Source organism: Anas platyrhynchos, chromosome 14, assembly GCF_047663525.1.
Source record: "Anas platyrhynchos isolate ZD024472 breed Pekin duck chromosome 14, IASCAAS_PekinDuck_T2T, whole genome shotgun sequence".
Classification (NCBI taxonomy): Eukaryota; Metazoa; Chordata; class Aves; order Anseriformes; family Anatidae; genus Anas; species Anas platyrhynchos.
In genome coordinates this window covers 6111251-6122210 of record NC_092600.1, presented here as the reverse complement: position 1 = coordinate 6122210, position 10960 = coordinate 6111251, and positions in this window count along the sequence as shown.

Sequence of the window (10960 nt, the reverse complement as noted above, 5' to 3'; positions counted from 1 at the left end):
CCTTGGAAAACCCCCTGCCTGCAGCTCCAGCGAGGAGCTGTGGGAAGCGGTGGGGAGCTCAGCCCAGGGCATGACACAGCGGACGTCCTCAGCTCGGTGGCCGTGCCCCAGCCTGCCCGGAGCACCAGCAGAGCACAAGGCTGCAGAAAAGCTGCAGCTCGGGCATTAGGACCAGGGCAGGCACCGGCTGCTCTCTGCCCCAGCAGGTTGGGGAGCCCACGAGCTGGCACAGAAGCAGCCCAACGCCACATCTCTGCTTTCCCCTTCTTCCTCCGCCACCCCAAATCCGAGCGTTGAATTGCCAGGCAAAGCCCGGGGGCTGGAGGAAGGTTTCCACAGCAGCACGTTCCCAGCCCCGTTCCCCCTCACCTCTCCTCCCGCCCCATTCCCCTTCCTGCTCGCGGCGGGCAGGGCTGGGTGAGCCACTCCTGGGTGATTCACTCCCCACCAGGCAGAAATGCTTTCTTGGATACACACAGCTGGGCACAGGAAAGAGGCAGAAGGCCTGTGATCTGAGCTGAATCACTGCGCCCCGAATGAGCTCCTGCATGCAGGGACACGGCTCCGGAGGAGGTCGCAGCAAGGTGAATATTGCAACAGCACAACGCGTGACTCACCAGCGGGGAAAAATGCAGTTTGGGGTAGGAATCGGTAAGGCGAGGAGGAGAACAACCCGCCGGGGCACAAAGCAGGGGTGCAAGTCACGGAAACACCCAGGTCTGGCGCAGGGTGAAAGGGAGAGCGAACCTGCACAGAGCAGAGGAACAGCACCGGGTGCTCAGCCTGCCCTAGGAGCCACAGGAGCCTCGTTACACTGCTGAGCCCCAGCAGAGCTCAAGCAGGAATCCCACAGCAGCACTGTTGAGGCTTTGGGCAGCCCAGCTGATGGCACTTTCTCCCCTCCAGGCTCCGGGCAGGACCTGCACCCGTGCCCCAGCAGAGGAGCAATGTCTCCAGTGCCTGGAAGCCTCCACAGGCGCTGCTTTGGGTAACTCCAGTTGCAGGCACTGCATCTGCCCTACAGGATAACAGACTTTTTTCCCACACCCATGTTTTCTTGCTTGTCCCTGAAGGCAAGCCAGCCTCGAACAGCATTTCCATTTTGTGTTGCAATGAGACACGGGCTCCCTGAAGTCAGCTGTCCCAACTGCTTTGCCAGGGGCAGCGGGAAAAGAGGGCAGAGGTTCCCCGTAAGGTAGCAAGGCTTTCCCAATCCCTGCTAGGACACGCGTGTCCCCAGCCTGCTGCACGGCCTGGTCCCCACTTCCAGCTGGCTGCAGCTGATGGGCAGGTGCCTGCAGGGAGCACGGATGCTGAGATGACAAAAGCCGTGGTGTAAAGCTGGCAGGGCATCCTCCTGCACCCCTCCAAGCCAGCTGGATTTCATCCCAGAGACTGCAGGGGAAGGGAAACAGGGTGCCGGTGAATCAAATCTCTCACCCAGGCGAGCAGCAGGGGCTCCCCTGTCTCCCTCTAGCGACCGCAGCCCTCGGAGCCTCCTCCTGCTTTCAGTTAATTGGGCTGGATTCATTAGCTCAAGCTGCAGCTCCTCAGGAGCACGGAGCCCCAGGATTTACTCCTGCAGAGGACAGGGTCCGCTGCCCTCCCTGAGCAGGAGCCTCACCTGGGGATGCTCGTTTGCACACATCAGAGCCCCGTTGTGCACGCTGATGTACAAAACGGAGAACGAAAAACAAAACAACAACAACAAAAAAAGAAACAACACATATATATAAATCACCCAGGCACATCTCCACTGGGAATTTCTAAAAAATCATCACCCTTTGGGATGCAAAGCAGCAAGGCCCGGAGAGCAGCTCGGCATCATTATTAAATAAATTAATTAGCCCGGCAGAGCCCGCCAGGTACGGAGCGCTTTCCACTTCCAAGCAGGTAAATGAGTCCGTGGGAACGGAGGCTGCTCCCCGCTCGCCAGGCAGCGCAGGCTGCATTTGAATGGCAATGCAGCTCCTGCAGCCTGCAAGCCCGGCACCGAGCATCGCCTCCGCCAGCGCAGCCCCGCGCATCGCCAGCCGCCGCTGTAGGCAGCCAGGATGCCTTTGATCCCCTTCCCCGGCCCTATCTCGCCGCCTCTAAAACCCAACTTTCATCACCCTGGGGTCTGGCAGGAGCCGGCTAAGTAAGCTCTCCCCTCCTGCCCTAATTGCGGCCGTCAGATGACACTGGCAGGCAGGGTGCTGGGGAGCGCTGCCCTCCCCGCTCCTGCTGCTGCCCTGGGTGTGAGCTTGGCTTCGGGCCCTCCTTTGGAGGAGGTGGCCCAGGGCCAGGCTGTGGGGCAGAGCTTGGGGAGGAGGCAAAGGGAATGGAAAACAGGAGCAGGCGCCCAGCTGGGGAGGAAGGCAGAGGGTGGAGGGGTAAAAGGGGTCCCTCCCTTCCCCAGTCCTCCCTGCGGGGCAGGTTCAGCTGCAGTGGCCCTTTCTAGCGCTCTCCTTCAGCCCAAGTCCCTGTCTTCTACTAAAAGTCTGGGAATTTCAAGGGGTCTTCAGAAAATTCACGGAAAAACCACCAGCGTGGCTCCAGACTCCGTTCCCAAAGCGAGCATTCACCAGGGAAGTGGGGAGACAGATCCCTGCTGCAAGAGGAAGTTCACAATTACAACACAAGTCGTTACTGGCAAGCAAAATTCCCTGGCATGCTGCACACAAAATGTGAATTCTCCAGGCTGGGGTACAAGATAGCCCACAGCGTTCATTCCAGGACCCGTTTGAAAGCGAGAAAATGAGACGATATTTATGATGGCGGAGACAGATAAAAGCTGGTAGGGGAAAAACTCCAGGAGGGCATTTCAAACAATGCACATTACGCCCAAAACAGTGCAAGCTTCACTTGCAAAAAGAAGTCCCCGGTGAGCATGCATTGCTGACAACTCCTGACACTAAAACTCTGCATAACCCTCCTGTAACCCATCCAGACAGTGTTTGCCTATACAAACACATCACCTGCCTGCCCTCATGTCACCCACAGCAAGAACTCTGCATCGAGCCCAATTCATCCCAGCCTGGGCTGGGTCAGGGAGGGTTGCTGCCAGGCTCCTGTCCTTGGAGGGCCAGTTACCCCTGGCAGGGCACTGAAAAGGGACATTTTTTGAAGGATGAGTTGCTGTTTCCCCATGCACACACACAATTCTGCAGCCCCAACTTGGTCGTTGTGTTGCACTGGGGTTTGAGAGCCTGGGGTCATCCATCCACCACAGCAGACAGCCTTGCTCTAGCTGTTATTAAGATGTTAATCAACAGCAGTGGGAAAATTGGGCTCTTCGGGAACTTCCCAGAGCAGCAGAGACCCAGCTCCCCTTGCACAGCCTCGAAGCAGCCCCTTTTTGCTCGGGACCCGCTGTACTCAGTCACTGCTGGAGGGAACTGGTTGCAAAACCTCTCCCCCAGCTTGGCCTGGGACACAGCAGCAGCTGGGAAGAAACAGTGTCGAAATGGCAATACCAGGCTCTGCAGAGCGTGATTTGGGAAGGCGATACACCCCATACAGCATGGGAAAGCCACACTAAAGACTATCAAGATGTCCTGGCCTCCCTGTGCATGGCTTTGTTTCCCATGGCCAAGCCCCAGCAAGGCTTGGTGGAGCCACGAGGGGCAGCTCAGAAGCCAGCCTCCATTTTGTCAGCAAACAAACATCTCCCCCGAGATGGACCGACCCTCACACCTCTCCTTCCCCTTCTCCAAAGCCACTGCTCCAGCCCTGGCTTCATTCACACAAAGATGCTATCAGGGAGGGGACGGGCATGCAGCTCCCTTGCCACCAACCCCCAGTCCCTAGAGCAGCCCCCACGATCTCCCCTCCCCTTTATCAGGCCCCAATTGCCCCCCTGCACCTTTCCCATAACCCTTTCTCAGCTCATCTGCATGAAATCCATCAGCCCGACCTCCAAACCTTGGGAACCCAAATGAAAACGGGCCTGAGTGATACACCAGCCTCCCAAAATAATAAAAAATAATAAAAACAGCATCGTCTGCCTCCTGGGAAGGATTTGGAGCTGGAAAAGAATTGGGGAGGATTTGCTGGTGCCCATGGCTGTGCCCCTAGGGGTCCCAGCTGCCCACCAGGGTCCCCCCACAACACTGGGAGCGGTGCCGGGAGCGCCGGGCGGCAGAGTCACGTTTGAGTCTGTGCGACATCCAAAACACACACGGAGGGTTTGGAGCAGGATGCCAGAACCACCCGTCATCCTTCACTTTTTTTTTTCCTTTCGTCTTCACTGTAATCCTTTAATGAATTAAGTGGAGCAATTAAACACATTTTTTTTTTTTTTAAAGAAAACGCGCATTAAAATGGAGCTGGGTATTTTGGGTGTTGAGGCACTTAATATGATAATAAATGCAAAGCCCCTCAGCTTCGGGGATTCTCCACACCTCTCACCCAGCCCTTTTTCTGTTTATCTTTCTGGCAGGCTGCCTTCGTCTTTATTCTAACGAAGGTCGACCCTTCCTCTTGCTCGAGCTCTACCCAAACTGCACGAGACAGGGGGAGGAGGTGGGGGTGGAGACTTAGAGCTGCTTCAGAGCAAAAGCCCCAAACCAACATCAGTGGTGGAGAGCCGTGTGATAGTGGAAAATGGAGAAACCCCTTTTCCAGTCGAATTGGGAAGGCAATTCCTGAGGCAGGGTCTGCATCACAAAGCCCTAAGGTGCTGGGGCTGCCCTGCAGCCCTCTCAGAGCCACCTTCCTGGTGCTACAAGCAAAGAAGGGATATCCATTGCCTTCATCCAGCTCCCGTGCTTGGCCTTGTACACATCTTTCGCAGCTACAGGACAATCCAGGAGAGCCATGTTCAGAGGGGATGCTGAAGGGACGCTCTTCTTGCTTGGCAGGCTCGCCTTCCCGAGGCGGCCATTTTGTGGCCTGTATCTTCTGGTCCCACCAACCCTTCCCCAGCCCTCTGATCCCCCTCACCCACATAATCCCTGTTTGATTTAACATCTTTATAAGCACAGACGAACATCCGTATGCCTCAGTTTCCCCTCCTATGAATACAAGATTAACCAATCCTGCCTCATCCTTCAGAGGATGCAGGCAGTGGGAGATGTCCAACAGCTGGGAGAAGCTGTGGGCCAAGTCAATAGCTGGACATGCCCTGGTCCTCCTGCTCTCGTCCCAAGCATTTCATTCTTCACCAAGAAGCCCGCCAGCCCCTCAGATGTCCTCAGCCCCTCAGCAGTGATGGGAAGATGCCCAGCACTGCTGAAACCCATCAGCACAAGTCCAAGAGGAAACCATGGGGACGTTTCTGTGAATGCTTGGGTAAAGCATTTCAAAGAGGGAGAAAGTCTCACCCATAGCTCCCAAGGGCTCCTGGTATCCCTCAGCACCACGAATCACTGTTTGGGCTGGGGCAATGCCTCCACGATCTGCATTTTTCTCACTTTTCACTCCTTTTCACCTTCTCCTTTTGATCCAATTGCATTTCCTGTCACCAAAAGGTCTTGGTAGATGTCCTCCGACCCATCGAGCTGGCCCAGCAGACCTTCTGCCTCCGCGGGAACTGCACCGGCCTGTTTGTGGGCTCAACAGCCGCCCCCAGCTGTGTGCCGAGGGCTGGGGAAAGCTGTTAAGCTGTTCCCATTGCGAAACGCTCCCTGCCAGATGTGGGCAAGGCCTCCCCCACATCTGGGGAGCAGGCAGCCCTTTTGCTCTTCCTCCTCAGGTATGGCCTTGACCCAGAGCAGGAGAAGCCTCGGAGATGATGCTCTTTCCCCGTTTCTCCACGGCAGCCTCCCAGCTTTTTGCCTGTAGGACCACAGTTTTGTAAACTCAGATGGAAGGCGATAACACCCACAGAAAAGTAGCTTTGCTGCTGGGAGAGAAGTTTCTCTCCTTTCCTTTGATACCCTGTGGGAAATCGGTGGGAGTTTGGAGAGTGGGTTTGTTCAGTAGGACCAATTTACAGAGATTTGGGCTACTAGTCCCAGGCCCGTTGGTGGCCACCATGCTTTACAACACAGCTGAGACCCTACTTTTCTCTGTAACAACACGAATAGGGCTGTAAAGGTTGCAAAGCCTGCAGTGATCATGGCCAAACATAACAGTCAATAAAGCTGGTGACCCTTGCTTGATTGTCCAGCTCAGCCAAAGCAAACACTTCTCCCCTTAGGCTGCTGTGCAAGATGCTTCAGAAATAAGGGCAATTGCTCCCACAGCATCCCTGGGAAATCTCAGGGACACACCATCCATCAATACCAGCAAAATATTTTGCTGTCTGAGACAATAGCAACATCTCCTGCTGCACTGGTACAAGCCCAGACACTGTGCTCCGGCTTCCTGTAAACAAGAGCTGTTTAGCTCTAAATTTTTCTTTTGGCTCAGGCTCCCCTGGTTCAGTGAGGATGGTATCAAGATAATCATCCTGCGGATTGTATTCTTGGTACAAGGCTCCGTTGCACAATGGCACCTCTTTATAATGCCCTAGGAGCACGGAAGCTCCAGGCTGGCTTTCTCCAGACATGACTGGGCATCAGGGCTCAGCACCGAGCCAGGGGAGACGTGGTAGGCAGCGAGGAGCTGAAAGGGGACAGGAAAGTCTGGGGAGCGGGTTAATAGAGGGACATTAACAGCCTGATATGCAAAAGACAAAGAGGTTCTAGACAAAGGGCTGAAGTAGAACAGGAAATTTTTCCTAAGGCAATACAAAGCAGGAGAGGAGTGGCGTTTCCTTGGGCAAAGACTTGGTGGTCCAGACCAGGAAAAGAAAAAAAAAAAAAAAAAAAAAAAAAAAAAAAAAAAAAAGCTATCTCGCTACTAGAAAATGGAACTCCACTTTAAAAGGGTTTTCTGCTTAAGTCAGGCAGAATGGAGACATCTGAGTGAAGCAAGACCAGGCAGGCAGCCCCCTGCCTGACCTCCCAGTGCTTTTGTGATCCCTGACACAACCCAGTGCACTGGACTAAACTTTAAGCATCCCAAGCTACTTGTGTGGGGGCAATAAGGGGAGAGAGACATCTCCTGAGGCCCATTCCCCTTGGATGGACACCTGAACTTTTGGACCTCTCATTTAACCTCTCATCCCTGCTCTACTCTCCAAATAAATTAATACTCTGTCCTCCTTCCCCACCCGCAGCAAAGACCTAGCCATTTCCCACCTTCTCCCCTCTGTTCTTCTTCACCACCACCACCTCTTCCTCTTTCTCCTGCACCAACCCCAGACCAAAGCTTCCTTTCTCAGGCAGGATGATGGAAAGGGATTTGATGCATTTATTCCCCTCACCAGAATCCTAGCTCCTTCCTGAGCAAGAGGAGCACGAGGAAAGGTCTCTGGAGCCCTGCCTGGGCCGGGAGCCACCATGCCCTGCTGTGTGTGCTGGGGAGAAGGGGCTCCAGCATAGGAACTTCAGAAAGACTTCTGGTGGCCTGGTAGGCTCCTGCTGGGCAGCACCATGACCTGCGAAGCCTTGTAAAGAATATCAGCACCTTCACAAGAGGTTAGGAGGGCTGAGGGATCCGTGGCACAAAAGGCACTGGTTGTGTAGGCGCTCCGGGAGCGCGTGGCCAGCGATGCTATCTCAGCAGCGGAGAGAGAAACCTCCTGCCGGGCCTGGAATTGAGAGGCCGTTCCCCAGGCACACCAACAGAAGCACATCTCCTCATCATGCCGTGTGCTCTGACGGAGCCCCCCGCTGTGCCCAGTGGGCAGGTTTGCCTGAGGTCACTTCCCTCGCCTTGCGGGCTCCTCTCCACGCAGCCACACGCCGCTCGGGCTCAGCCGCCGCCGCCGCAGCCAAGGATGAGCTCAGCCACCCAGCAGGCGGTGCGGGCCCACGGGCTGGAGATGAGCTAATGCCTGCTCGGTGCAGGCGGACGGATGGACGGGGAGGAGGGGGGCACGCTGACTCCGTAGCTCATCCCATGACAAGAGCCACGCTCCAGCCTGTGCCCTCGCAGGAGGACGGTGCCCAGAGCCGAGGCTCCGTTCAGCTCGGATGGTGGAGTGGGATGGCAATGCCCCCTGCTCTCTGCCTCTGGGTCTTCATCGCCTCCCCTGCGACACCGAGCCTTCTCCTGGGGTCTTGCAGAGCACCTCGCCCCGTCCCATCAGGGTCCCATCTGTTTGCAGAGCGATGACATCCCCTCCATGGGCTGGCATCCCAGCCTTCTGTTGCGCTGAGCTCCTGACTCTGTCGTGGTGCCAGATGGCTCCGGAGGAAGATGACTTCATCCCTTTTAAAGGGGCAAGGGATCTGGCAGCAGCACCCGCAGGAATCAGCGCGTGTCGTCCTTGGTGGTGAACCAACGAGGGGAGCGTGGCACAGAAGTGACATGACCCCGCAGGAGGCTTGGAGAGACTTGAACTCCAGTCCAACACTGCTCATATCCTCATGACCTTCACCTTCCACAATCCATTGGGTTTGATCTGTCCCACTCAATAGCCCTGTGCAATCCCAAGAAGAATGGGGGGCCTGATCCCAATGTGAGCTCTGTGGTGATGCCCTCCTGTTCATGTGAGGGCAGGGAATGGGCAGAGTTCAGCCCCAAAACGCAAAGGTGTCTTAGTGGAGCCTGCACTGGATGTTGGAGAGACCAGGAGACGCCGATCAATGCTGTTCATACGTTTCTTTGCATTGCACCAACCTCTATTTCCAAAACAAAGGGTGATGGGTTTGAATGGCCACCCACCAGCTGGCCTGAGTCAAGCCCACCCATCAATGGGCTCCTCCCAGACCTCAGGCCAGGGTAACCTGAAGGTGCTCTAAGGAAATCATATTTAATCACCAGCATGGAGAGCTGGCAGGTCTGGGGTCCCACAGACACCCAACTGAGAGAAATCAGACCAAGAGAAAAGTGAGCTTTAATCAGCTCCTGCTCTTTGGTTGACTTTCATAGACAGAAAAGTGGGCATCTCTATGTCTTAAATCTTCCCTTTATAATGGAGCAAGACGTCCAGTAAGAGCCAGCATGCCCCTGGCTGTGCTAAGGGTGACAACAATATCATTTTGTCCACGGGACGTGCAGGAAGAGATGGCACCTGGACAGACCACGGAGGGCTGAAGGGTCCAAAGATGCAACCCTCCTGCCCTCCCCAAGCCAGTGCTTGCCCTGCTCAGCCCCGCTGGGAACCATGCCATGGTTTGCAGCTCCATGGGACCCATCCTGACTCCCGGGAGCCGCTCCGTGGAGGTTATCATCAGCGCTGGTCAAGGAGGTTTCAGCACACACAAACACTGGCAGCCGATTCCTACGCAGGGCAGGATCCTCCCCACCCCCAGCGCACACGCTCCCGCTTGTTGGGGAAAAAGCTGCTGTTGTTCCAGGCAGATAATCGCCCCTTCCCTTGCAAGTCCCTGCACGCTCCCCTGCAAACATACCCACAGAGCATTTCAGCACAGCAGATGCCGAGGCTCAAAGGCCAGACCCACAGAGCGGCTCTCCTCCTGCAAAGGGGAAACAAAAGGTGTTTGTCCCTGCGGGAAGCAGCTCGGCTCTGCCTCGGGGGCCCTCAGATCCCGGCATGCCAGCGAGCAGGCATTTGTTGTAGAGCTGGACATGGCCTGGACAACCCAGTGGAAGAGCAACGGGAGCTGGGACAGCTTAGGGAGCACCTTGCAGAGTGCCCAGCAGGAGGAAGGCTGCCCATCCTCACCGCAATAGCTTGAGCGTTTCGGACCCAAATGGACCACCTCGTTTAACAAGTGCCAAACCCAAGCAAGGGTGCTAAAGGGGATTGCATCCTCCTTCTGAGGGCAAGAGCATCTGGAGGAGCGCCCCAGTGCCACATCCCCATGGCACTGCCCTGACCCCCAATTCCACGGTGGCCACGCAGGGGACAGGGCTGGGGACCAGGCTGGAAGCGGGGCCTGCAGGCACGTCTGCAGGAGGCCAGCAGGTCTGGTCCCCGGGGCAGTTAGCAGGCATAGCCACTGGCAGCAGGGCCCCTGTAGGATTTCTTGTCGGTCCAGAGAGGCCCGTGGTGATTTCCCTAACCTAGCCTGAACACGCCGCTCCTCTGCACAACGCCTCGCATGCAGCTAACCCGCAGCTGAACGGCTTGGCCTTATCAACGGGAGATCTTAGGAGGAACCAGGAAATGAAATCTCTCACCATGATTAGGGGAGAGGAGCGTCCTCGCCAGCGAGGTGCCGGAGCCCTGGCATCCCCCGTGCCCTGGAAAGGGACCTGTGGCATCCGCCAGGGCAAGCTCCCGGCAGCGGGACATGGCAGGGTGAGATGTTGACACCAGCTTGTAGGTTTTTTTTGGCTCATTTGATTTACTGTCTGAGCGGTGAGAAGAAGCACTCAGGGCAAAGCCAGGCACCATGCTCAGCTCCATCTTTCTTCCTGCTTTCCTCCTGGCACAGCTCCCCCGGGCAGGATGATCCTCTGCTTGCAACCACAGGCAGCTCTGCAGCCCGCCCCTTGCTGCAGGAGCAGGAGCTGCTCTGCTCCATATCCTGGAGTTCTGCTCAGTGTCGTGATTTCATTAGGAAAGGCAATTTTTTTTTTTTTTTGTTAAATTATCTGGTATTCTTGGAGAAAAATAGATGGGCTTTGGGACAACCAAGTCCTTCTCCAGGTCGGAATTATATCCCCCAAACGCTTAGCTATTTTTTTTCCACCTAGACCTGTTGAGATAACATCTTCTGATGTTTCTCTGTGGCATAGCCAGGGAGCACAGTCTTCTCGGAGAAGGGGAACTGGGTACCCTGCAGCCCCCTGCAGCAGACAAGGCTGTTAATGTGCTTTGCCAGTGCTGTGGAAAGGCAGACCAGTGCTCCCAGTCTGCTGGCCATGAGGTGGAGCTGTCAGTGGCTTTTGCACTCGCTGGGTGTTTATAGGTGCTTTGTAAAGGGACCATCTAAAAGCCACCCCAACATTCTGCCTGACCATTTCTCAGGCTCTGCCTGATGCGTGGCTCCTCCATGAGCACCAGCTTCCTTGTACAACCTCACAGCAACAAGGCATGGCAAAGAAAAGGGGCTCAAAGAGGGCTTCTGTCACC